The sequence below is a fragment of the Ursus americanus genome, chromosome 24, assembly GCF_024610735.1.
Source record: "Ursus americanus isolate L20-20 chromosome 24, mUrsAme1.1.p, whole genome shotgun sequence".
NCBI lineage: Eukaryota > Metazoa > Chordata > Mammalia > Carnivora > Ursidae > Ursus > Ursus americanus.
This window is the reverse complement of record NC_142150.1, coordinates 18,533,193-18,554,294: the sequence shown is the minus strand read 5'-3', so window position 1 is coordinate 18,554,294 and position 21,102 is coordinate 18,533,193. Positions and strand designations below refer to the sequence as shown.

The 21,102-nt window shown below is 33.3% G+C and overlaps 1 protein-coding gene across 3 annotated transcripts in view; it reads right to left on the bottom strand.

Moving 5' to 3' along the window:
* Window positions 1–21,102, bottom strand: part of ELP4 (elongator acetyltransferase complex subunit 4) — a 240,061-nt gene that overhangs the window by 192,374 nt on the left and 26,585 nt on the right. The window lies entirely within an intron of this gene.

The following is a 21,102-nucleotide window of genomic DNA, read 5'->3' as shown; positions in this document are numbered from 1 at the left end:
GATTTCTTAGAGAAACAGAGACAATACAGGAAACTATCAAAGAAATAACCTAAGAGAAATTTCCAGAAATGAAAAATGGGAGATATAGACTTAAAATCCTGATTATTCAAACTATAAATGAAAATAGACATATACCAAAGCATAGAATTCTGACACTTCAGAACGAGAGGGAAAAAGGAAAATAACTGAAAAACTTCCAGAATCTGGACTTTTCAGAGGGAAAGTTGTTTTCATTAAATTTGAGAGTGAAATCAAGACAACTGCAGACATGCAAAGTTTAAAATCTCTACCACCTCACACCTCTATCTCCATTCACTCTGAACTCACTAGAGGATGTACTCTACTACCAGAAAAGTCAGAGTAGTTGTTAGGATGATAAAGGAAAGTGCCAGAATAATAACAGTGTAGGTCTGCCTAGAGAACAAGCAGTCCAGTTGGAGTAGAACTATGGAGGTCTCCAGGGCGAGGATGCTTAAACATATGAAGAGTCATCTACAAGCCAGGAAGAGTCCTCCACAGAAACTAAATTGGCCGTCACCTTAACCTTGGACTTCCCAGACTCCAGAACTGTAGGAAAATAAATTTCAATAGTTTAAGCCAGTCTACAGTGCTCTGTTATGGTAGCCCAAGCTTACTAAGACAGGTTTTTGTACAAAAAAATAGGGTTCTGTTGTAACAAATACCTAAAAATGTTGAAGTGGCTTTGAAATTGGGTAATCAGTAGACACTGAAAGAGTTCTGAGATGCATGCTAGAATATGGATGATAAGGGAGATTCCAGTAAGTCTCCATTGTAAATAATAAACATATTATTAGAAACTAGAGGACAGGCACTCCTTGTTATAAAGTAGCAAAGAATTTGGTTGAGCTGTGTTCTAGTATTCTGTGGAAGGTACGACTTGTGAGCAATAAAACTGAGTATTTAGCTGAGAAGATTTCTTTTTTTAAAAAATTTAAATTAAATTAGCCAACATATAGTACATCATTAGTTTCAGATGTAGTGTTCAATAATTCGTCAGTTGCGTGTAACACCCAGTGCTCATCACATCACATACCCTCTTTAATGCCCCACTCAACTATCCCCTCCCCACACCCACTTCCCCTCCAGCAACCCTCAGTTTGTTTCCTATAGTTAAGAGTCTCTCATGGTTTTTCTCCCTCTCTGATGACTTCCCATTCAGTTTTCCCTCCCTAGCTGAGATTTCTAAACAAAGCTTTGAAGGTGTGACTTGGTTCCTTCTGACTGCTTATAGTAAAATGCAAAAGGAGAGAGATGAATTAAACAAGGAATTATTAAACGAAAAGAACCAGAACTTGAAGATTCAAAAAATTTTCAGCCTATATTATATTGTAAAAAATGAAAAAGCTTGTTCTGAAGAGAACACTGAGAGTATGGCTGAACAACCATTTGATAAAGAGATCCTGAGTGTGACTCACGGACTTAACCAGTCATCTCAGCAGAAGCCAGGAATAGAGGGATTATATCAGCAGAAACATTGCTAGTTTGAACTACAGACAAAGCAGGATGCCATTAAGGAAGGCAGTTGGACTTCTTGGATTTTACAGACTTGACCATTGAACAACTTGGCTTCAAACATGAGCTATCCTGCAAAAAACAAGGGTAGAAAAGATCCCGAAGGTGATTCAGAGATGATCAGGCTGCCACTCCTACCACAGGCCCAGCGCCACCAGCCTGGGGGGCATGGCTGCCTCAATCTTGGTTTCAAAGGGCGAGACTGCAGCCCAACCAAGTCATGTGGGTGGTGTCCTGTCCAGCTAAAGGAGCGTGATGCTGTCACCTCAATGGGCCTAGAAGGCAGAGCATGGAACCAAAGAAGTTTATTCATGAGCCTTAAAATCTAACGGAATTTGCCTTGCTAAATTTTGGACTTGCTTAGAATCTATGAATCATCCCTTCCTTCTTTCTGATTTCTCCCTTTTGGAATGACAATGTCTATCCTATGCCTGATTTATATTGTACTTAGAAGCCCATAATTGTCTGGTTTGACAGGTTCACAGGTTAAATAACTGGAGAGGAATTTTGCTTCAGAATGGACCATGCCTCAAGTCTTATTCATACCTGATTTAGATGACAGATGAGACTTTAGATTTATAGTTGATGATGAAATGAGCTAAGACTTTGGGGCTATTAGGCTGAAAGGAAGTGAATTTGAGGGGGAGGACAAAAACATTCAGTAAATGTTTGATGGAGAAAGAAATGATGGCTAGCAAATTCTGTTTTCAATCATTACCCCAATTTCTGGGCTCAGAGTTTTACCAGCGTTCTGGATATTCTATTTGAATGTTCAACTGTATGTCAAACTCAAAGTTTACCCAAGCAGGTTATCATCTTTCCTTCTTTTTTCCCTTTCTCTCAGCTCCTCCACCTCCTTACTTTCTCTACAATTATTTTCTCATTCATTCTAGACTAGCTAATTCATATTTTGGCTCCTGGCAGAATGTATCCATAGAACTTTCAATTAACTCTTCAAATTGCTCACAAAGAAGATATAACTTTATATATATTTATAACAAAGATATAACTTTGATATAGCCTTTGAACTTTATTTCATATTATCATCTTACAAAGTGGACAATGTGTGCTTACTCAGGAAGTCCTGAGATTTCTACCTCTAAGTCTTTAAGACCGCTGTTTCTTTTGCTTAAAGTGGTAACTTATATCCAATAAAATTTACTTGACAGAAATGAAAGTATAATTTATCTTAGCACTGGTTACAAACTAACTCGTTAAAACCAAAAATTTCTTTAAAATAACATAAAATGAACAAAAGGAAGTAAGCTCATAACAATACAGAGAGGAGATGATATGAGCAAACCACAGATCAATGAATCTGATGATAGCAACAGAAACTATCAAAAACAAAGGACAGAGGGAAAAAATAACTGAGGAAGAAAAAGAACAACTCTAGCCAACTTTTTCATATAAACTGACAAGCTGAATTTAAAATTTGTATGCAAATGCAAAAGCTATATAATAGACATAACAACTATGCAAAGGAAGAAAGTTGGAGGACTTAAAAATACCTAATTTTAACATATCATAAAAACAGAATGATAAAGTCCAGGTAAGACAGATACATGGGTCAATGGAACAGAAGGAAAAGTTGAAAAAGAGACCCACATATTTATTCAATTCATTTTCTACATAAATGCCAGGGAAATTCGATAGGGAAAGGATGATAAATTCTCAGAAAACAATAAAGGAGAAAACCTTAGTGATTTGGGGGTATTCTAAGAGTCAACAAACTGGCCTATGGGCCTGTTTTTGGAAATAAAGTTTTATTGGAATTTGTTTAAGAATTGTTTATGACTGCTTTGTTATAATAGCAGAATCAAGTAGTTAGAGACCATATAGTCTCTGCAAAGCCAAAAGTATTTACTATCTAGCCCTTTGGACTTTATTTGTGATGTAACTTGTAGAAAAGAGAATGTATACTAATTGTGAATTACATAATCAAAATTTAATTTAAAAATCAAAGTTTTTAAACATTTATGGAACAGATGACATAGTTTTTCAAATTGGAAAGATGTATGAAGAATTCAACCATTTGAATGGAAAAAAGACCCATTAAAAAGACTGTCGTGCCCTTTCATAATTTGAGGGATAAAGGTAAAACCTGAAACCTTTAAAAGGGGAGAAAATATACTACTTACAAGTGAAAAAGAAATACATTAGTTCAGATACCTTAGCAACCCTGGATTTTAGAAGACAATGGAACAATGTCTTCAAAGTATGAGGAAAACTGTTACTGAAATTTCCATTAAGGGGGGCCTGGGTGGCTCAGTTGGTTAAGCGTCTGCTTTAGGCTCAGGTCATGATCTCGGGATCCTGGGATAGAGCCCTGCATCAGGCTCCCTGCTCAGTGGGGAGTCTGTTTATCCTTCTCCCTCTGCCCCTACTCCCCACTAGTACATGTTCTCTCTCTCTGTTTTCTCTCTCAAATAGATAAATAAAACCTTTTTAAAAAAAGAAATTTTCATTGAGGAAAATTATCTATTAAGTGTAAGCACAAAGTTCAGTTATTTTTTTAAAAAGCATATAATAGTTCAAAAGCTTACCTATCATAAACCTTTTTTAAAAAAAGTATTTGAAGATGTAATTCAGCCATTAAAAAAAGGAATACAATAAAGAGGTAGAAATCATAAAAAATAAAAAACTGGTAATGATTTAATAATACAATGAAGACCTACATATCTTCTCTCAACCAGAAAATAGAAAGGTAATTTTATTTTACATATCTGTGAGAATGGCTGTTATCAAAAATACAAGAGATAAAAGTTGGAGAGGATATGGAGAAAAGGGACCACTGTGCATTGCTGGTGGAAATGTAAATTGGTACAGCTACTATGGAAAATACGGAGGTTCTTCAAAATGTTAAAAAGGAACTACCATATGATCCAGCAATTCCATGGCTGAAAGTATATATCTGAAAGAAATAAAGTCACTATCTTTGAAGACCTATATGCACCCCCATGTTCCCTGCAGCATTCTCTACAATAGCCAGCACATGGAAACAACCTAAGTGTCCGCTGACAGATGAATAATGAAAATGTGGTATATATACACAATGGAGTAGTATTTGACAATAAAAAAGGGAAACCTTGCCATTTGTGACAACACACATAAATCTTGTGAGCATTACGCTAAGAGAAAGAAAGGCAAATAATGTATGATCTCACTTGTACGTGGAATCTACGAAACCAAACTCATAGAAATAAGAGAACAGATTGGTGGTTGCGAGAGGTGAGGGTGGGGTAAATGGGTGACTGTGGCCAAAAGGTACAAACTTCCAATTATAAGATAAATAAGTCGTGGGGATGTAATGCACAGCATGGGGACTAGAGTTAATACTGTGTTGCTGGGACACCTCGCTGCCTGGGTCGGAACATGTACCTCTTGATCACGGGCTTGTGAGTTTGAACCACATGTTGTTGTAGAGATTACTTAAATAAATAAAGCTTAAAAAATACTGTATTGTATATTTGAAAGTTGCTAAGGAGTAGATCTTAAAATTCTCATCACAAGGAAAAAAGCTTGTAGTAAGTGAGATGATGGATGTTAGCTAAACTTACCATAGTAATCATTTTGTAGTATATACATATATCAAATCATTATTTTGTATGTACATTAAACTAATATAATGTTATATGTCAATTCTATCTTAATAAAGCTGGGGGAAAAAAGAAATGCTGGTAAAAGAATAAAAAGCAGAACAAGAACATGAAGGGCTAAACATGAAAAAAAGGAAGGAACTGGAAATGTGACAAGAAACTAAGGAACTGAGGGAGTGTAAGAAATGATTCCTTTCGTCTAGTTCAGTTTAGTGACGTAAGATGGCATTTCCTTTCCAAGGGATCCAATTATACTGATTTACTGATTCAGTAAAGTATTTATCTAATTTAAATGAAATGTTTCAACTTGTAAAATAAATTTATGAACAGAGTTGAAGATTCAATTACAGTTACAGAACCTGAGTTGTAATCATTGATAATATGCAAGTAAGTTAGAACAGGTTGACGGGAGAAGAGATGGCAAAAGGTAGTTGTGATAACTTTATCTTATATACTGGAATTAATAGTACAATCTAAAATGGATAAGAAATAAAAGGCAAAGAGTATAATTTATAATTATAATAGTAACCACTGGAGTAACTAAAAATCAAATACAAATCAATGTTGTGGACTTTTCATAGAGGAAAACTGGAGCTGTAGATTGTAGAAGGTATGGGTGGGGAGAATTTTACTTTTCACTTTAATTCCTTTATTATTGCTTAAATTTTTTGCTACCATCTGCATTACTTTTTGTAATAAAGTATATCTCTGAAAATTTAAAATTCAAATGTGTGATAAAAATAAGTGTTCAATCTCAGATACACTGAAAGGGTTACTGAGGAAAAAAATTTTTTTTTAAATTACAAACAACTATATTAATCAGTTTTAATATTACCTAAATAGGGCTGATAGATTCTGAAAACAAAGGTAAATTTCCTTAATATTCTTGCAGCATAATAAGGTTATTTACTTTTTAAAGAATGAAAGTACTTCCTTAGAAGAACTTGATTATCAGATTATTTTCCCTTATTGTTAGTATTTCAAAAAGATTAGAAAAAATTTCAGACTCTAGAAAAACATATACCAAACAAATGTCCAGTTCCCGATTGCTCAGCTTTAATATCTCCTAACCACACGGTAGAATGTTCTTTTTTTTCTTAATATTATTTCTCCTCCTGGTAGAATATTTCCCAAATGAGCAAGATAACACTTGTGTATGCATGATACTGCTAAATGAAATATATGTTATGAAATACATTTTAAGAAGCATATGTTAAGTTCCAACTTCTTTGGGACACAGAAATTCCCAAGAAAACATCAACACATTAAAAATGGGGATTATTTTTAAATTGGTAGCATTATGGTAAACAAGGACAATTAAGATTTGTGATAACTGGGTTTCTGGGAAGTGGGTAATTCAAACACACCAAAACCCAGGTTCAAAATTGAGGTATATGTTTACTGGATTTCATTGATTCTGACTCTTTTTTTTCACGTTATTATTTCTGAAATCAGGATACATTTTACAGTTGATATTACGTCAAGCAGATCAAAGTTATCATTGTCTGCATATGTAAGAAGCTGGTTGTTATGCTTGGTGTGTAAGTGGACAAATGTAATTCTTCAATATCTTGGCCAAGAATCCACATATAGCTCAATTAAGGAAGAATATAAATTCTGGTTTTCTAGAAAGCTTCCACTGAAAAGAAAGCTATCTGCAACAATACTTGCACAATGGATGTCATTGTTTTATTTTATTTTTTCCTAAGAATTATTTATTTTAGAGAGAGAGAGAGAGAGAGAGAGAGAGAGTGCATGAGGCAGCGTGGGGTTGGGGGGAGAGGGAAAGGGAGAAAATCTCAAGCACACTCTGTGCAGAACCCAGAGCCTGATGCAGGGCTCGATCTCATGACCCTGAGATCAAGACCAGAGCTGAAATCAAGAGTTGGATGCTTAACTGACTGAGCCACCCAGTTGCCCCTGTATGTCACTGTTTTAGAATGAAATCTGGGTGCAAGAATGGAGCATCTTTTATGAAATGCCATATATCAGTGATACAGAGAACAGTATCATGTGAAAAAACATGAATTGTGAAAAACCGGTGATGGTCAATGACTATAAATCAGAAAGTAATTCATTACAGTAGTAATATGATGTGAAGTTTTATAAGTTACATATTTTGCTTATCTTTTTTATGTACAAGTGTGATATGATTTTAAAAAACATAAATGCCTAAGAAAAACTTAAAAATAATTAAATAAAAACCCTAAGTTAAAAGACAACATTCTGTTTTAGTTTATGCAGCAGTGTTTTTGTCAGTGGTAAATAAAATAGTGTTGCATCTTGTGGTCAGTGGCATCTCAGATTGGATAAAATATGGTATTTCTTTAGTAAATGGGCCAAAATTCCTTTAGTCTCTGTTTTTAAGCATTCCATCAATATATAAAGAATTTTTAACACAACATAGTGTGAATAAATGTTATGCTAGTAATTTACCTAGGTAGACCTATGTGAACACTTGGTCACTTTCATTTGTCTCATTCTTTTGGCCAGAAATCTGAACAAAAATGGCAGAAAATAAAAAACTGATCAATGCAAATGAAGAGTCAGTTGTGTGGTTTTTAAGTGTTGTGAAGTCAAGAACTCAATTCTGGGGTGCCTGGGTGGCTCAAGCGGTAAAGCATCCCCCTTCGGCTCAGGTCATGATCTGAGTCCTGGGATTGAGCCCCTTTCATGTCCAGCTCCCTGCTCTGCAGGGAGTCTGCTTCTCCCTTTCTCTCTGCCCCTCCCCCCACCTCGTGTGTGTGCTCTCTCTCTCTAATAAATAATCTTAAAAAAAAAAAAAAAGAACTCAATCCTAAGGCAACAGTGTTAGATCGTCCTATATAATTCTCTGATAAAAAAAATCCATTATATGAAAATTCAGTCTTAATGGTTTTAATACTGCTACTCAGCAATCAAGCTAAAATGAATTATTTAAAGATACACCAAAACTAATAATTTGGGGAAAAAAAGAATATTCTGATTTTTTTTTTTTTTAAAGTGAGCTCCACGCCCAAAGTGGGGCTTGAACTTATGACCCAAGATCAAGAGTTGCATGTTCCACCGACTAAGCCACCCGGGCAACCCCTCTCACCCCAAATATTCTGATACTTTTGTGTTTCAATATTCAGAAATTTATTCTGTAAGAATTTGTATTCAGTATGTTGTTATATTTGTAAGCCTTATATTTTTTGAAGTGTGCCATCGCTTAACCTGCTCATAGTGACTCCTTGACCCTATCAGAGATGATGATTGCTATAATCCATATTTTTGTTGTGATGTCTGTATCTAATCAAAAAAAAAATTGAATTTGGGGTGCCTGGGTGGCACAGCGGTTAAGCGTCTGCCTTCGGCTCAGGGCATGATCCCAGCGTTCTGGGATCGAACCCCACATCAGGCTCCTCCGCTATGAGCCTGCTTCTTCCTCTCCCACTCCCCCTGCTTGTGTTCCCTCTCTCGCTAGCTGTCTGTATCTCTGTCAAATAAATAAATAAATAAAATCTTTAAAAAAAACAAAGCAAAAAATTTAATTAATGTTTGGATAAAATCTGTCTTACAAGAGAATGTTAGTAATAAGCTTTTAAATATTCAATGATTACAGCTGTAACAGATCACAGATCAAGGTCCTTCCTTATATTTTTGAAAATCCCCAGTCTTTGATATCTTACCCAGTGCACCAACAGAACACATTACATGGTTGATATACCCTTGTTTCCTAAAAGAACAAATATCAGGTTTTGGTTCTTTTAAGCAGTATAGTGCTTACAGTGTCCATATATTTGGTAGCAAGGATCAGAAATAAGTAAAAATAAAAAGCAGGCTTCATAAGGTCTATACAGAAGATACAATGAAAAGTTTAAAATTTCTCTCTCTTAATCAGATGAATCATTTTGGAAAATTAAAATGAAGAAGAAATTGGCACTACCTTTGGACAAAAACAACTGCTTATTCTACTTCAAAAAAACCTATATGAAACAAAACCTATATGAAACCAAATTACTATAAACGTCCAATACCAAAATATACTCCAGTAATTAGGTGTATTTATTTATTTATTTTTTTACCAGAAACATTTATCCTTATCCATAAAATGCTGTAAATATATTTCTTCCCTTTTCAATTCATGCCATGCTGTGCTTACCGCTATATTATTTTGTGGTCTTTGTTTTGGCAGATGCACAAGCAAAATCTGATTCCAACAGTTTGACCCTTCTCACTTTTTATGTTCTCTAGGGCATAATAAAATCCAAGATACAATCCCTCAGCAGTTAATGAAGCTTAACCTCCCACCCTCTTAATTACCAATGCATTACACCAACTATGGGCATCGTACTCCTCTCTAAGCTATTTTACAATTCAGCAGAAGTACTACTGAGCTATTATGTAGCAACATAATCCATGCAGCATGAGAAATCCTTCTTAAAAATAAAATCTTTTGATCCTTGCAGGTTTTGGTAACTGTATAATTAATACTACTTAAGCATTATCCATGTATCAGTAAGTATATTATATTGTATCAGTAAGTATATTACTTTGTTGGTTTGGGGGGAGTTGAGGAACATTTATTTTCTGAAAGTTAGAAAGAGAAACAAATTCAAAGATATTATTGACTGATTATCATAATTTGAATACAAAAGTACTCCAAATATCTAGCCTGAGTATCCATCTATTAAAGATATGGTCTCCACATTATCTCCATTTAAATATTTAAAAATATGAGGGGAGAGGTTACTTTAATTGTTATAAGCATTCAGAAATGTAGATTGCATGGAGTAAGTCAGAAGGTCTGTGGGTATACATATGTTTTATATGTATTTTTATGTTACATAAATATGTTTTTAAACTTATGGATTTTAAGATTACTAATTAGTGAATTAATTTATGTCCATCCATATTTCAAACTAAATTCAGTACAGGGAATATCTTGGTGCAATTTTTAAATATATTTTTGCTCCTGAATGTAAAGGGGGCAAAATAATCAATATTATAAGAAAGGGTGAAAAATACTTTCACATTGGTATATAATTATTATTTTAATTAAACTCCCAAATTAAGCTACTGACAAAAATGATGCTTTTACTTTGGCAACTACATCAATTACATGAATTAAAAAAACAGAAAATGAAACCACTAGGATAAGAGCAGTATTCTCAATGCTTTTCCACAGATCCTTATCACATTTCTCATTAACATATAAACCAGAAATGTACTGAGAAGACTGAAAGATCTCTCAATTTTTTTTTTTTTTAATGATTTTTTATTATATTATGTTAGTCACCATACAGTACATCCCCAGTTTCCGATGTAAGGCTTGATGATTCATTAGTTGTGTATAACACCCAGTGCACCATGCAATACGTGCCCTCCTTACTACCCATCACCGGTCTATCCCATTCCCCCCGTGATCTCTCAATTTTCTTGACTAAGATAGAAGGAAGGAGGAGGATATCATAAAGAACATGTATATATATCTTTATATCTATATCCCTAGTTATGGAAAGAATAATGAATGGTGACTAATGCAGTCCTTGTAATATATTAAAATACATATTGTGAAATGTTTTATTTTCAATTTTAATTTTTTAAAAGATTTTATTTATTTATTTTAGAAGGAGAGAGAGAGTACAAGCAGGGGGAAGAGCAGAGGGAGAGGCAGGGCAAATCTCAAGCAGACTCTGAGCTGAGCATGGTGCCTGATGTAGGGCTTGATACCAGGACCCTGAAATCATGACCTGAGCAGGAATCAAGAGTCACCCAGGCGTCCCAGTGAAATGTTTTCAAAAGTAGATTAAATTCTCCACTCAATCACTGGTTTTAACAGGTTTAGTTAATAAGACCATGTACAGGAATTCCCTTAGTAAATGTTTACTGTATAAGGGTATATATTACCCTGCCTTCGTAAAAAAAAAAGATATATGAAAATCCATACTGAGCAAACAGGTTATGAAATAATTATTTGAGTTATAGAAGGATTCTTATATTGGCAAAGGATTTCTATGTAATTCCTTTAAGTGTTAAATGTTCCAACTGACAGTTTCTAAAAACCTGATATAACTAAAACATTTCTAAATATAGTTATTGTAGAAGTTAAGATAGTGACAGTGATCTTAACATAATTATTTATTAAATCGAGGTTAGAGAATGTAAGATTTTTTAAGACTTAATTTATTTGAGAGCATGAGCAGGGAGAGGGGCAAAGGAGGAGGGAGAGAGAGAGAAAAAGAGAGAACCTCTCAAGCAGACTCCACACTGAATGCAGAGCCTGATGTGGGGGCCCAAGAGGTCATAGAATTTTTACAAGGTTGGAATAGAGGTATTCTAAAGTTTTGGGATATCTATTGTCAAAGATACCTCAATTAGTAATGGAATCAGGCATGATCTCTATTTAAGAGGTCCAGATCAGTTATATTCCTAGCTCAGGAGCACACAAGTGACTGGTTTTATTCATTTGATGCCATATTCTTTTATTTTTCCAAAATAAACCCAGCTTATGGAAGATGTCACAAAAATTCTTAGTATATTTTGGTATACTAAATGAAAGTGGTTATCACTTTATTTTTATTAAACTTGAAAATTATTTTGTGTTGTACATCTGGTGTTAATAGAACAAAAACAATTCTCTTTCTGCTCACTGAGAAGTAGAGGCAATAAGGTAAAGGCATAACATAGGTTTTAAAAAATTCTATAGTATCTTGTTATAATATGTTTTAAGAAATAGAAAGGTAAGATGCTTCACTTCATAGTCTCAGATCCATGTTCCACTTCCAATCTAAGTCTTTAGTTTAATACCATCAACCCTGTTTTTGAAATCTAGCAGACTTTTAGACACACACACACACACACACACACACACACACACACACACACACACTGTAGTAAGACTATTTTACAAAGCTGATAAGCGCATTTCAAATACCTCTAATTTCACAAATATAACATAATATGAAAAGATGACTATGGTGAATTAAGGCCACTTTCTGCAACTGCCCATCAGTTTCTGATGAACAAAACAAAATTTCAGGAAAGAAACACTGTCCACTGAAAGAATCACCCCAACACTAAATGGAGAGATAGCCCTGTCTTCTTTGGGGTTTTCACACAGTAAAGCTATCCTTTTGCATATAATCTTCAAAGACTATCTATTTAATCTATGATCCTTGATGGTGTGCACCTTTCTTCCTTCATGGGATCCTTTAATATTTCATTTAATGAGTCAATTTCATTAATTTGGGGAGTTGACTTTAAAAAGTTTTTTTTTTAAGTTTTAATGACTGGTTTTAAGAATTTGAAGTCACTTAATCCTTCCAAAATGACTGAATACTTTCTCTTCTGAATATTTTTCAGAAAAAGTATTCAGAGGACAAATGAACTCCATTTCTAATATTCCCAAATCTCACTTTGTGTGGTTTCTTTTCAACGAATGACAAGTGCTATATAACAGTTCTAAGATTTTAACATTTGAGCATGACAATATTCATCAAGCATTTACAATCACTCATTTCTTTTTTTTTGAGTTCCAAATAAAATTTTTGAAAGTAAATGTGAGGCCTGGAGTATTTTAAGATTTAGAAAACAAAATCCCCAATATTTCACTTTTAATTTGGAATTCCAGAATAAGGTAGCCAGGGAATTATCTCTACCTTAATGTGAAAGAATAAGTGACCTGTGCAAGGTCCTGTAGCTACTTAAGCAACATCACAGAAATTAAAACCTAAGCTCATATCCCAAATATATTTCACCTTCTGAGGATAAATATCCCATCATAGAGGGTATGGCATTTTTGCTATATGACTTAGGCTACTTTTCTGCATGCAAAATTCCTTTCTTTTGTTGGTGATGCACAAATACCAGCGTCAACTTTGTGTTTATTTTAATGTTATATCAAAAATGGTTCTTACAAGCTAGTGACAGAGTGGTGGGTTTATTTTCCTTTATACTTTTATCTTATCTTTCATTTTCTTGTTGGAAAATAAGGCACATGCCATCTTTTAAAAGCTGGCTACAAATGTAGGTCACTGGAAGCAGTATTGAGCCTTTGCATGATTTTTCTTAGTCTTTTTAGTTTGCCAAAGAAGCTCTAACTGTGGCTGCCAGGGGAGAACTCAGAATTTTAAATAAGCTCTCACAAGTAGCTAGAGGGGAAAAAGAAAAAAGAGTGAAACCCTGGGGTCAAACAGCAAATTTCTGGCTCAACTAGCACTTCAGAGTTGTAAGCACTGAAAAGTATATAGATAGCCTGGTAATTTTCTGAACAAATAAAATGTTGACAAAGAAATGAAGGGAACATAGTCTGACCATAGTTCTGCCTTTAAAGGGCTCTTAAAATATTTGTATTTAAACTATGAATAGAAGATACACAATAACAAAATAGTTTTAATAAAAAATACTTATTACGTAGGCTCGAAAAAGTAAAAATGTGTGGGCAGGTGTGTTATTTATAAGGTATTAAGCATGCATAAAACTTGCAAACTGGAATGAGAGAAGGACCAGAAAATAAGTTTTAATTATTTGTAACATAATATATTACTTTTGTTCTGAATCATTATAAAACTACAACTTTGAAGATAAGTAGAATAAAAATAATGTTCAGTAGTATATATGGCCAAACAAGGGGTATTTCTTTAACTTCATTGTTACAGCTATCTCAACTTTTGGCAGAACAAGGAAAACAAAGTTGGATCTGAAATACTTTTGTATTCTATTTACTCAGAACAACCAGCCTATACTATAATGCTATAATAAGAGCAAACAACGAATCACTCACTGAATTCAGACTTCTAATTCTTGTTCCATGATCAGTTAATAAAAGATGGATGGCAAAAAAGAGAGAGAGAGAGAGAGGGAAATGGACAGCAAATATAGACTCAATCTTGACACCAAATTGACCCAAGGAAAGGAAAGGAAAACTTTTTAATAGTAATTCAAACTGTACACTGTTTAGCAAATACTACTTCATCCAATTCTAAATCAACTAATGTATCTTCTCTCAATTATAACCAAAAAAACCAAATAAAGCAAAAGATACAAGGTACAATAAATAAGATCTTAATAAATGAATTCATTATTTGGGTAACAGACTGATATTTTGGGATATATAAAAATGCTTTCAAATTATTAAATATTTTAATTTTTACTTATAAAGTCCATAAAAGAGAATTCTGAAGATGTTAGTCTAAATTTTCATACTTCATTACTAAATACCTTGTTGCTATACTAACTCATCTAATATGATATGGTTTATTTTAAATAAATTGTTACTTACTCTATGACTTATGGGTTACTATAAACTAATTCATTTTCAATTATGAAATATATTCTCTATAATATGGGTAGTTTCACCATAATTGATTTTAAATTTGAACTATTTATTAGTATGTTTGATATTAAAAAATATATATTGTAAGTCTTTAGTAAACATCAAGGTAGTTACATTCCTGTTCATAACCATGTACTTATCTTAGGTATATATTATAAAGTAAAACTTTTAAGCTCCTTAAAAGTATCCTCGCCTCCCACTTTGTTCTAACTGTTTTTGATGTTGGACAGTACACAATGTATATATCAAATAACTCAAAAGTCAATGCCATAAGTCAGGAATTAACTCTTTGATCTAGACATTAGATATCTCTTCCTGCATGAATATTACCTATCTGGTATGTCATCAATAAAAATATTCAAATTAACCTTTAAAACTCACCTTAGTATATTATGAAATAACATTTAAATTTACTTTCTGAAAATTATGTTACTTTCTTTAATTCTGTAAATATTAACATATATTGTTTAAAATTATGAAAAAGATATAATAGAAAAACAGCATTTTCAAGTTCTAAAGAAATTGTGTGTTTGTGTATATAATTTTTTATTTCTAAAAATATCAGCCTCTCTACTGCTAAATGCTTAAATATTCTAACATAAAAATACAATTTTTGCTATTTTAGAAAACATTGCATAGAAAATTTTCAGAGAATACTTATCACTACATTTGAGATGATCAAGAACATTCTTTTGATAAAAAGTTAACTGAAAAATACTTACCAATGTGTTTTTAAAAGCTTTAACAACATCATGTACATTGTTCTATAGGATTTTCTAAGGGGTGTAATTTTTCAGCGTTACATCTTAATGCTGACTTCCTGAAGGAGCTTTGACTACAATAGGCATGAATATGTTTTCAAAGGATGATGGATAAATTGCTGGGTGGTTATATAATATATCTTAGGCAGCTGATGGGGCTTTTTATCCTTTACTTGTCTTTTAGTTATACACAGTTTTAAGATAATTATGGTCTATAAGATTGTCTTTTCCTTTTCTTGTACCAGCAATATTTGTATTGGTTATAGGTTCCAGAAATCCCCAATCATACATCATAAAATTAAAAATAAACAATTATAGCACTCCCCACCACCCCCCATGTTGTACCGCTAAACACTGTTAATGCCTTGGTTTTGGTCATTTATTGTTGGGCTGTTTAATACAAATGACTCTAATATAACTCTAATTGAGTTGGGAACACTGAAATCTTGGCTGAATAATATGTAGAAAAAACTATTATCTGTATTAGTCCTTAATATCTCATTTTAAAATTTAAAAAAAATCTCATTTTAATTACACAAATATTTTATTTTTCTCAGAGAGATGCTAAAAACTTTGTCTATCCACTGGTATTATGAAGAATATAAATAATTACAATTTTTACAGCCATAATTTTCGAATCCAGTCTATTCTAAACTTGTGAAAACTAAGTGGACCACATTAAATATATATAGTTTAAAAACAATACTTTTTGTACTTTTTTAATAGAAAAATGAGAATGGCATATTATTCTTTTAAATCAAATTGTTTTATTATTACAAAGTAAAATGAAAGAAATATGAAATTTAAAAAACCATGAATTTAATTAATATTACTGATGAGTGAAAGTTCTGTTAACTCAAAAACTAGACAGATTTTCAGAGAAGAGCTGTATGAAATGCAAGTACATAAATAAAGCAAACTTCAAATAAAAATCTGGTCTGGGTTACTCCTTATAAGTAGAAGAATGAAATTAAGTTTCAAAATGTAGCATCACATCTGCAATATAAAGTAAATCTAATGCTAAGACCATTAGGTTTTTGTGGAAGAAATTACAATGTCTTTGATAATATATTAAGTACATAAGATAGGGTAAAATAGATCAGATGACACTAGAAAACATTCTTCATAAAATCACCTATGCTGCTTTGAAAGACACACTGGACCAGATGGACTTAACAGATATATTCAGAACATTCCACCCTAAAACATCACATACACATCATTTTCAAGTGCACATGAGACATTCTCCAGAGTAGATCACAATTAGGTCACAAATCAGGCCACAACAAATACAAAAAGACTGAAATCATACCATGCACCTTTTCTGACCAAAATGCTATAAAACTAGAAGTCAACCACAAGAAAAAAATTGGAAAGACCACAAATACATGGAGGTTAAACAACGTGCTACTAAACAATGAATGGGTCAACCAGGAAATCAATGAAGAAATTAAAAAACATATGGAAACAAATGAAAGTGAAAACATTATGGTCCAAAACCCTTGCAATGCAGCAAAAGCAGTCCTCAGAGGGAAATATGTAGCAACACAAGCCTACCTCGAGAAGAAAAATCTTAAATAAACAATCTATCCTTACACCTAAATGAGTTAAAAAAAAAAAAAAAAAAGAACAAGAAATGAGGCTGAAAGCCAGCAGAAGGAAGGAAATAATAAAGATCAGAGCAGAAATAAATAAGATAGAAATGAAAAAAACCAATAGAACAGATTAGTAAAAACAGGAGCTGGTTCTTGAAAAATCAATAATTTTTAGCATCTAGCCAGACTTATCAAAAAGAAAAGAGACTGGACCCAAATAAATTAAATCACAAGTGAGAGAAGAAATAACAACCAATACCACAGAAATACAATTCATTATAAGAGCATATTATGAAAAACTATAATGCCAACAAATTGGGCTAACTGGAAGAAATGGATAAATTCCTAGATACATATAAACTACCAAAACTGAAACTGGAAGAAATAGAAAACTTGAACAGAACAATAACCAGCAGAGAAGTTGAGTCAGTTATCAAAACTCCCAACAAACAAAAGGTAAGGACCACTGTGATCTTTTATATGTTTCTATTACTCAGAAAAAGTTAAAAATGTTGAGGGACATTACAATAACACAACTCCTTCTTTCTCTTTTACTTAATTGTGAACAACTCACATCTACAAAAATAAAAAATTTGAATAGAACTGATGTTAAATCCTGTCCCATTTGACTTGTATGTCTTAATAAAGCAAATGTGAAAATTTTTATATCCATTCATACACTGCATGCAACACTAATTGCAAAGATTACTGAATTGTGAAGAAATGTGTTCAACATGTAACATCTTTTGAGACAAGTTTACAATGAACTTAAATTTAAATATGAATTTTTGTTACAGAAAAACTACCATAAGGTCATTAATAAATGTTTTGAAACATGAAATACTACATTCAGACAAAACTCTCTGAGAAGTGGAATAGAAAATATGAATTCAAGGCAGAGGATTGATGTAAAATTTCCAGATGTTAAATTGCGATGTTATTTAGATTCAGCTGGATACATTCAGAAGACTGAATTAAAAGTATTTACCTAAAAAGGCAATATTTACAGGGGTCCCTGGGTGGCACAGTCAGTTGCGCAGCTGGCTGACTCTTGATTTCAGCTCAGGTCATGGGATTGAGCCCCGTACTCAGCAGGGAGTCTGCTTGAGATTCTCTCTTCCTCTCCCCTCCTCCCATGTGCATGCATGCACATGTGCTCTCTCTCTCTCTCAAATAAATAAATAAATCTTTAAAAAAACCCACAATATTTACAATAACATCTTTTACAACTAAAGAGTCTCATAACTGAAAGTTTTAGATACCTTTGTGTACAAGTAGATACGTAATTTAAAAATGTTTTTTATGTGTAAAAGCAAAAAGATGGAAAGATCACTGTACTTTACTACCTGTACAATTGGCTAAGATATAGAATGTGAGGTGATACTCATTCAATGAAAATTAATAAATATATGTGAAATTCTTCATGTAGGTTTTAAATGTAATCTTTATATTTTCAGTAACACTGTATTTAGTCAGAGCTCTCCAGAGAAACAGCACCAATAGGATATGTGTGTATATTACGTATGTGTATATATATATATATTGCTTTGTATTATATAAAATTATATAATGTAAATAACTATATGTACATATTATATATGTAACTATATATAAATACAAAAGAGAGTTATTATAAAGGTTTGGCTAATACTATTATGGAAGCTGACAAGTCCCCAGGTCTGCAGGATGAGGCAGCAAGCTAAAGACCCAGGAAAGCTGATGGTGTAGTTCCATCCAAAGTTCAAGAATCAGGAAGAACTGATTTTTTAGTTTGAATCAAAAGGCAGGAAAAAACTGATGTGCAGATTTGAAGGCAGTCAGTCAGAAGGAATTTTTTCTCAGCTGAGGGAGGGTCAGCCTTTTAGTTCTAGCTGTACCTTCAAATGACTTAATGAGGCCCGCCTGCATTAGGGATGGTAATCTGCTTTACTCCATTTACCAATTTAAATGTATTTTTTAAAGAATTTATTTATTTATTTGAGAGAATGAGAGAGCATGAGCAGGGGAGAGGGGAACAGGGAGAGGAAGCAGCAGACTCCCTGCTGAGCAGGGAGCCTGATGTGGGGCTTGATCCCAGGATCCTGGGATCACAAACTGAGACAAAAGTAGATGCTTAACCGACTAAGCCACCCAAGTGCCCCAACCAATTTAAATATTAATCTCATCCAGCAACACCCTCACAAGAGTACTTAGAATAATGTTTGATCAAATATCTGAGAACCCTGTGGCCCAGTCAAGTGGACACATAAAATTAACCATCACAAGTCCACCCCTTGTCAACTTGGCACCCATACATATTTCCTTACACTAAACTTAAGCTCCAGATGAAGACAATCTGTCATAATCCCACACTCCTAGACTGTCTTCTAATGCTGCCTTAACCTGGATTCCTTTTCACTGCACTACAGCCTGGAAACTTTGCATGTAGTATGCCAGGGAAGTTATAGGGCTCCCTTTGTATCTCTGCGGAATCACTGTCCTTTATTATCTGATGCCCAATGTCTTGAAAACTGTTGTTTAATATATTTTGCTCTGTTTTTTAGTTGTTTCAGGGATAAAGAGAAATCTGATCCTCATTAACATATCTTGGTCAAAAGTGCAACTTTTTAAGAGTCTACTTTTTTGACTATAATTTTATATATTTTTTATTGTATCATAAAATTGTTCTACGAATAAATGTTTGCAGAACCTAACTACTTACATAAATGACTAGATAGTTTAAGAAATCCTGATTTATAACTTCACAGTCCTTCACATAATCCAATGGAGGACATGTAAAGTACCCTGAGATTTTTAATATTAACTTGTACAAATTTAAGGTACCGAGGAAAGGTGTTAGGGATTAGTTTTCTAATAAAAAGTGTAATTCTCTAAAGCAAAACGTGTTAGTATATCTACTAGGTTTTAGCATCAGTTGCCTTGGTTGCAGGATGCAAGAAGGAAGAATAAAACACTTTATTTTGAAAAGCATTTATAGTTGATTCTTTAACAACACATTTTGAACTATACAGGTCTGCTTATATGTGGATTTTTCTAATAAATATAGTACTGTAAATGTATTTTCTCTTTCTTACGATTTTCTCAATACTATTGTCTTTTTTCTAATTTACTTTATTGTAGGAATATAGTATATAAGACACATAATACAAAAAAATGTATTAATAGGCTGTTTATGTTGTTAGTAAGGCTTTTGGTCAGTATTAGGCTATTAGTAGTTAAGTTTTGGGGGAGTCAAAAGTTATATGTGGATTTTTAACTGTGCAGGGGATCAGTGTCTCTAACACCCATGTTGTTCAAGGCTCAAGGCTTTTCCTGCTTCTGGCTCGGCAAAAATTGCCTATATGGCTACAAAGATGTTTGATATAAAATCTTAGTCTCAATAATATGGTGGAATGTGCCATGAAGAGCTTGTACAGTTTCTTTAGGACAATAATCTTGGCTTTTACTCTACCATTCCTAACAGGCACAGTACTGTCCAGAAATCGATCAGATTAATTAAGACCAGGGAAAAGGAACAAAAGAGGAAACAAAAACATCGAGAAAATATTACAAAAGCCAAATACCAAAAATAAGAACAAAGGAAAACAGGCTCTGCAACCAGAAGAAAATCATTTGGAAAATTATACAAAGATTTCTCCTTTGGATTTTATGACAGTATTATTTAATAAGTAAAATCTGACCCATACGAAAGAATCATGTTAGTTTTACCTCAGTATTACATAATTTTTTTATAGTGGGTATAGAAGTTTGTTGGTGTCTGTTGATAGCTATGGTATATTAACATTTACAAATTCTTTATAAATGACTTAGTTGTTTGTTATTTTGCAGACCATGCACTGAAAGGAAAACATCCTATGGGAGAAAATAACTTTAGATTCTATTTCAAATAATGACTTCTATTCAAATAATGGCTTAAGTTGGGTTCCTGCTCTGGACAAAGAAATTAAGAATTCTAAAAGTGAGAATCGTCCTCTCTGAGGTGTAATGTGTTTTGGCTTTAAAAAGATACAGTATATTGATCACATATTTTATTATTATTGCTTGTTACTTAGAAAATAATAATTTCTGGTAGTCTCAAAGCAAAATAAGATTAATAAATGAGTACTTCTAATTTCTTTTTTTTTAAGATTTTATTTATTTATTCGACAGAGATAGAGACAGCCAACGTGGGGGGGAACACAAGCAGGGGGAGTGGGAGAGGAAGAAGCAGGCTCATAGCGGAGGAGCCTGATGTGGGGCTCGATCCCACAACGCCGGGATCACGCCCTGAGCCGAAGGCAGACACTTAACCGCTGTGCCACCCAGGTGCCCCAGTA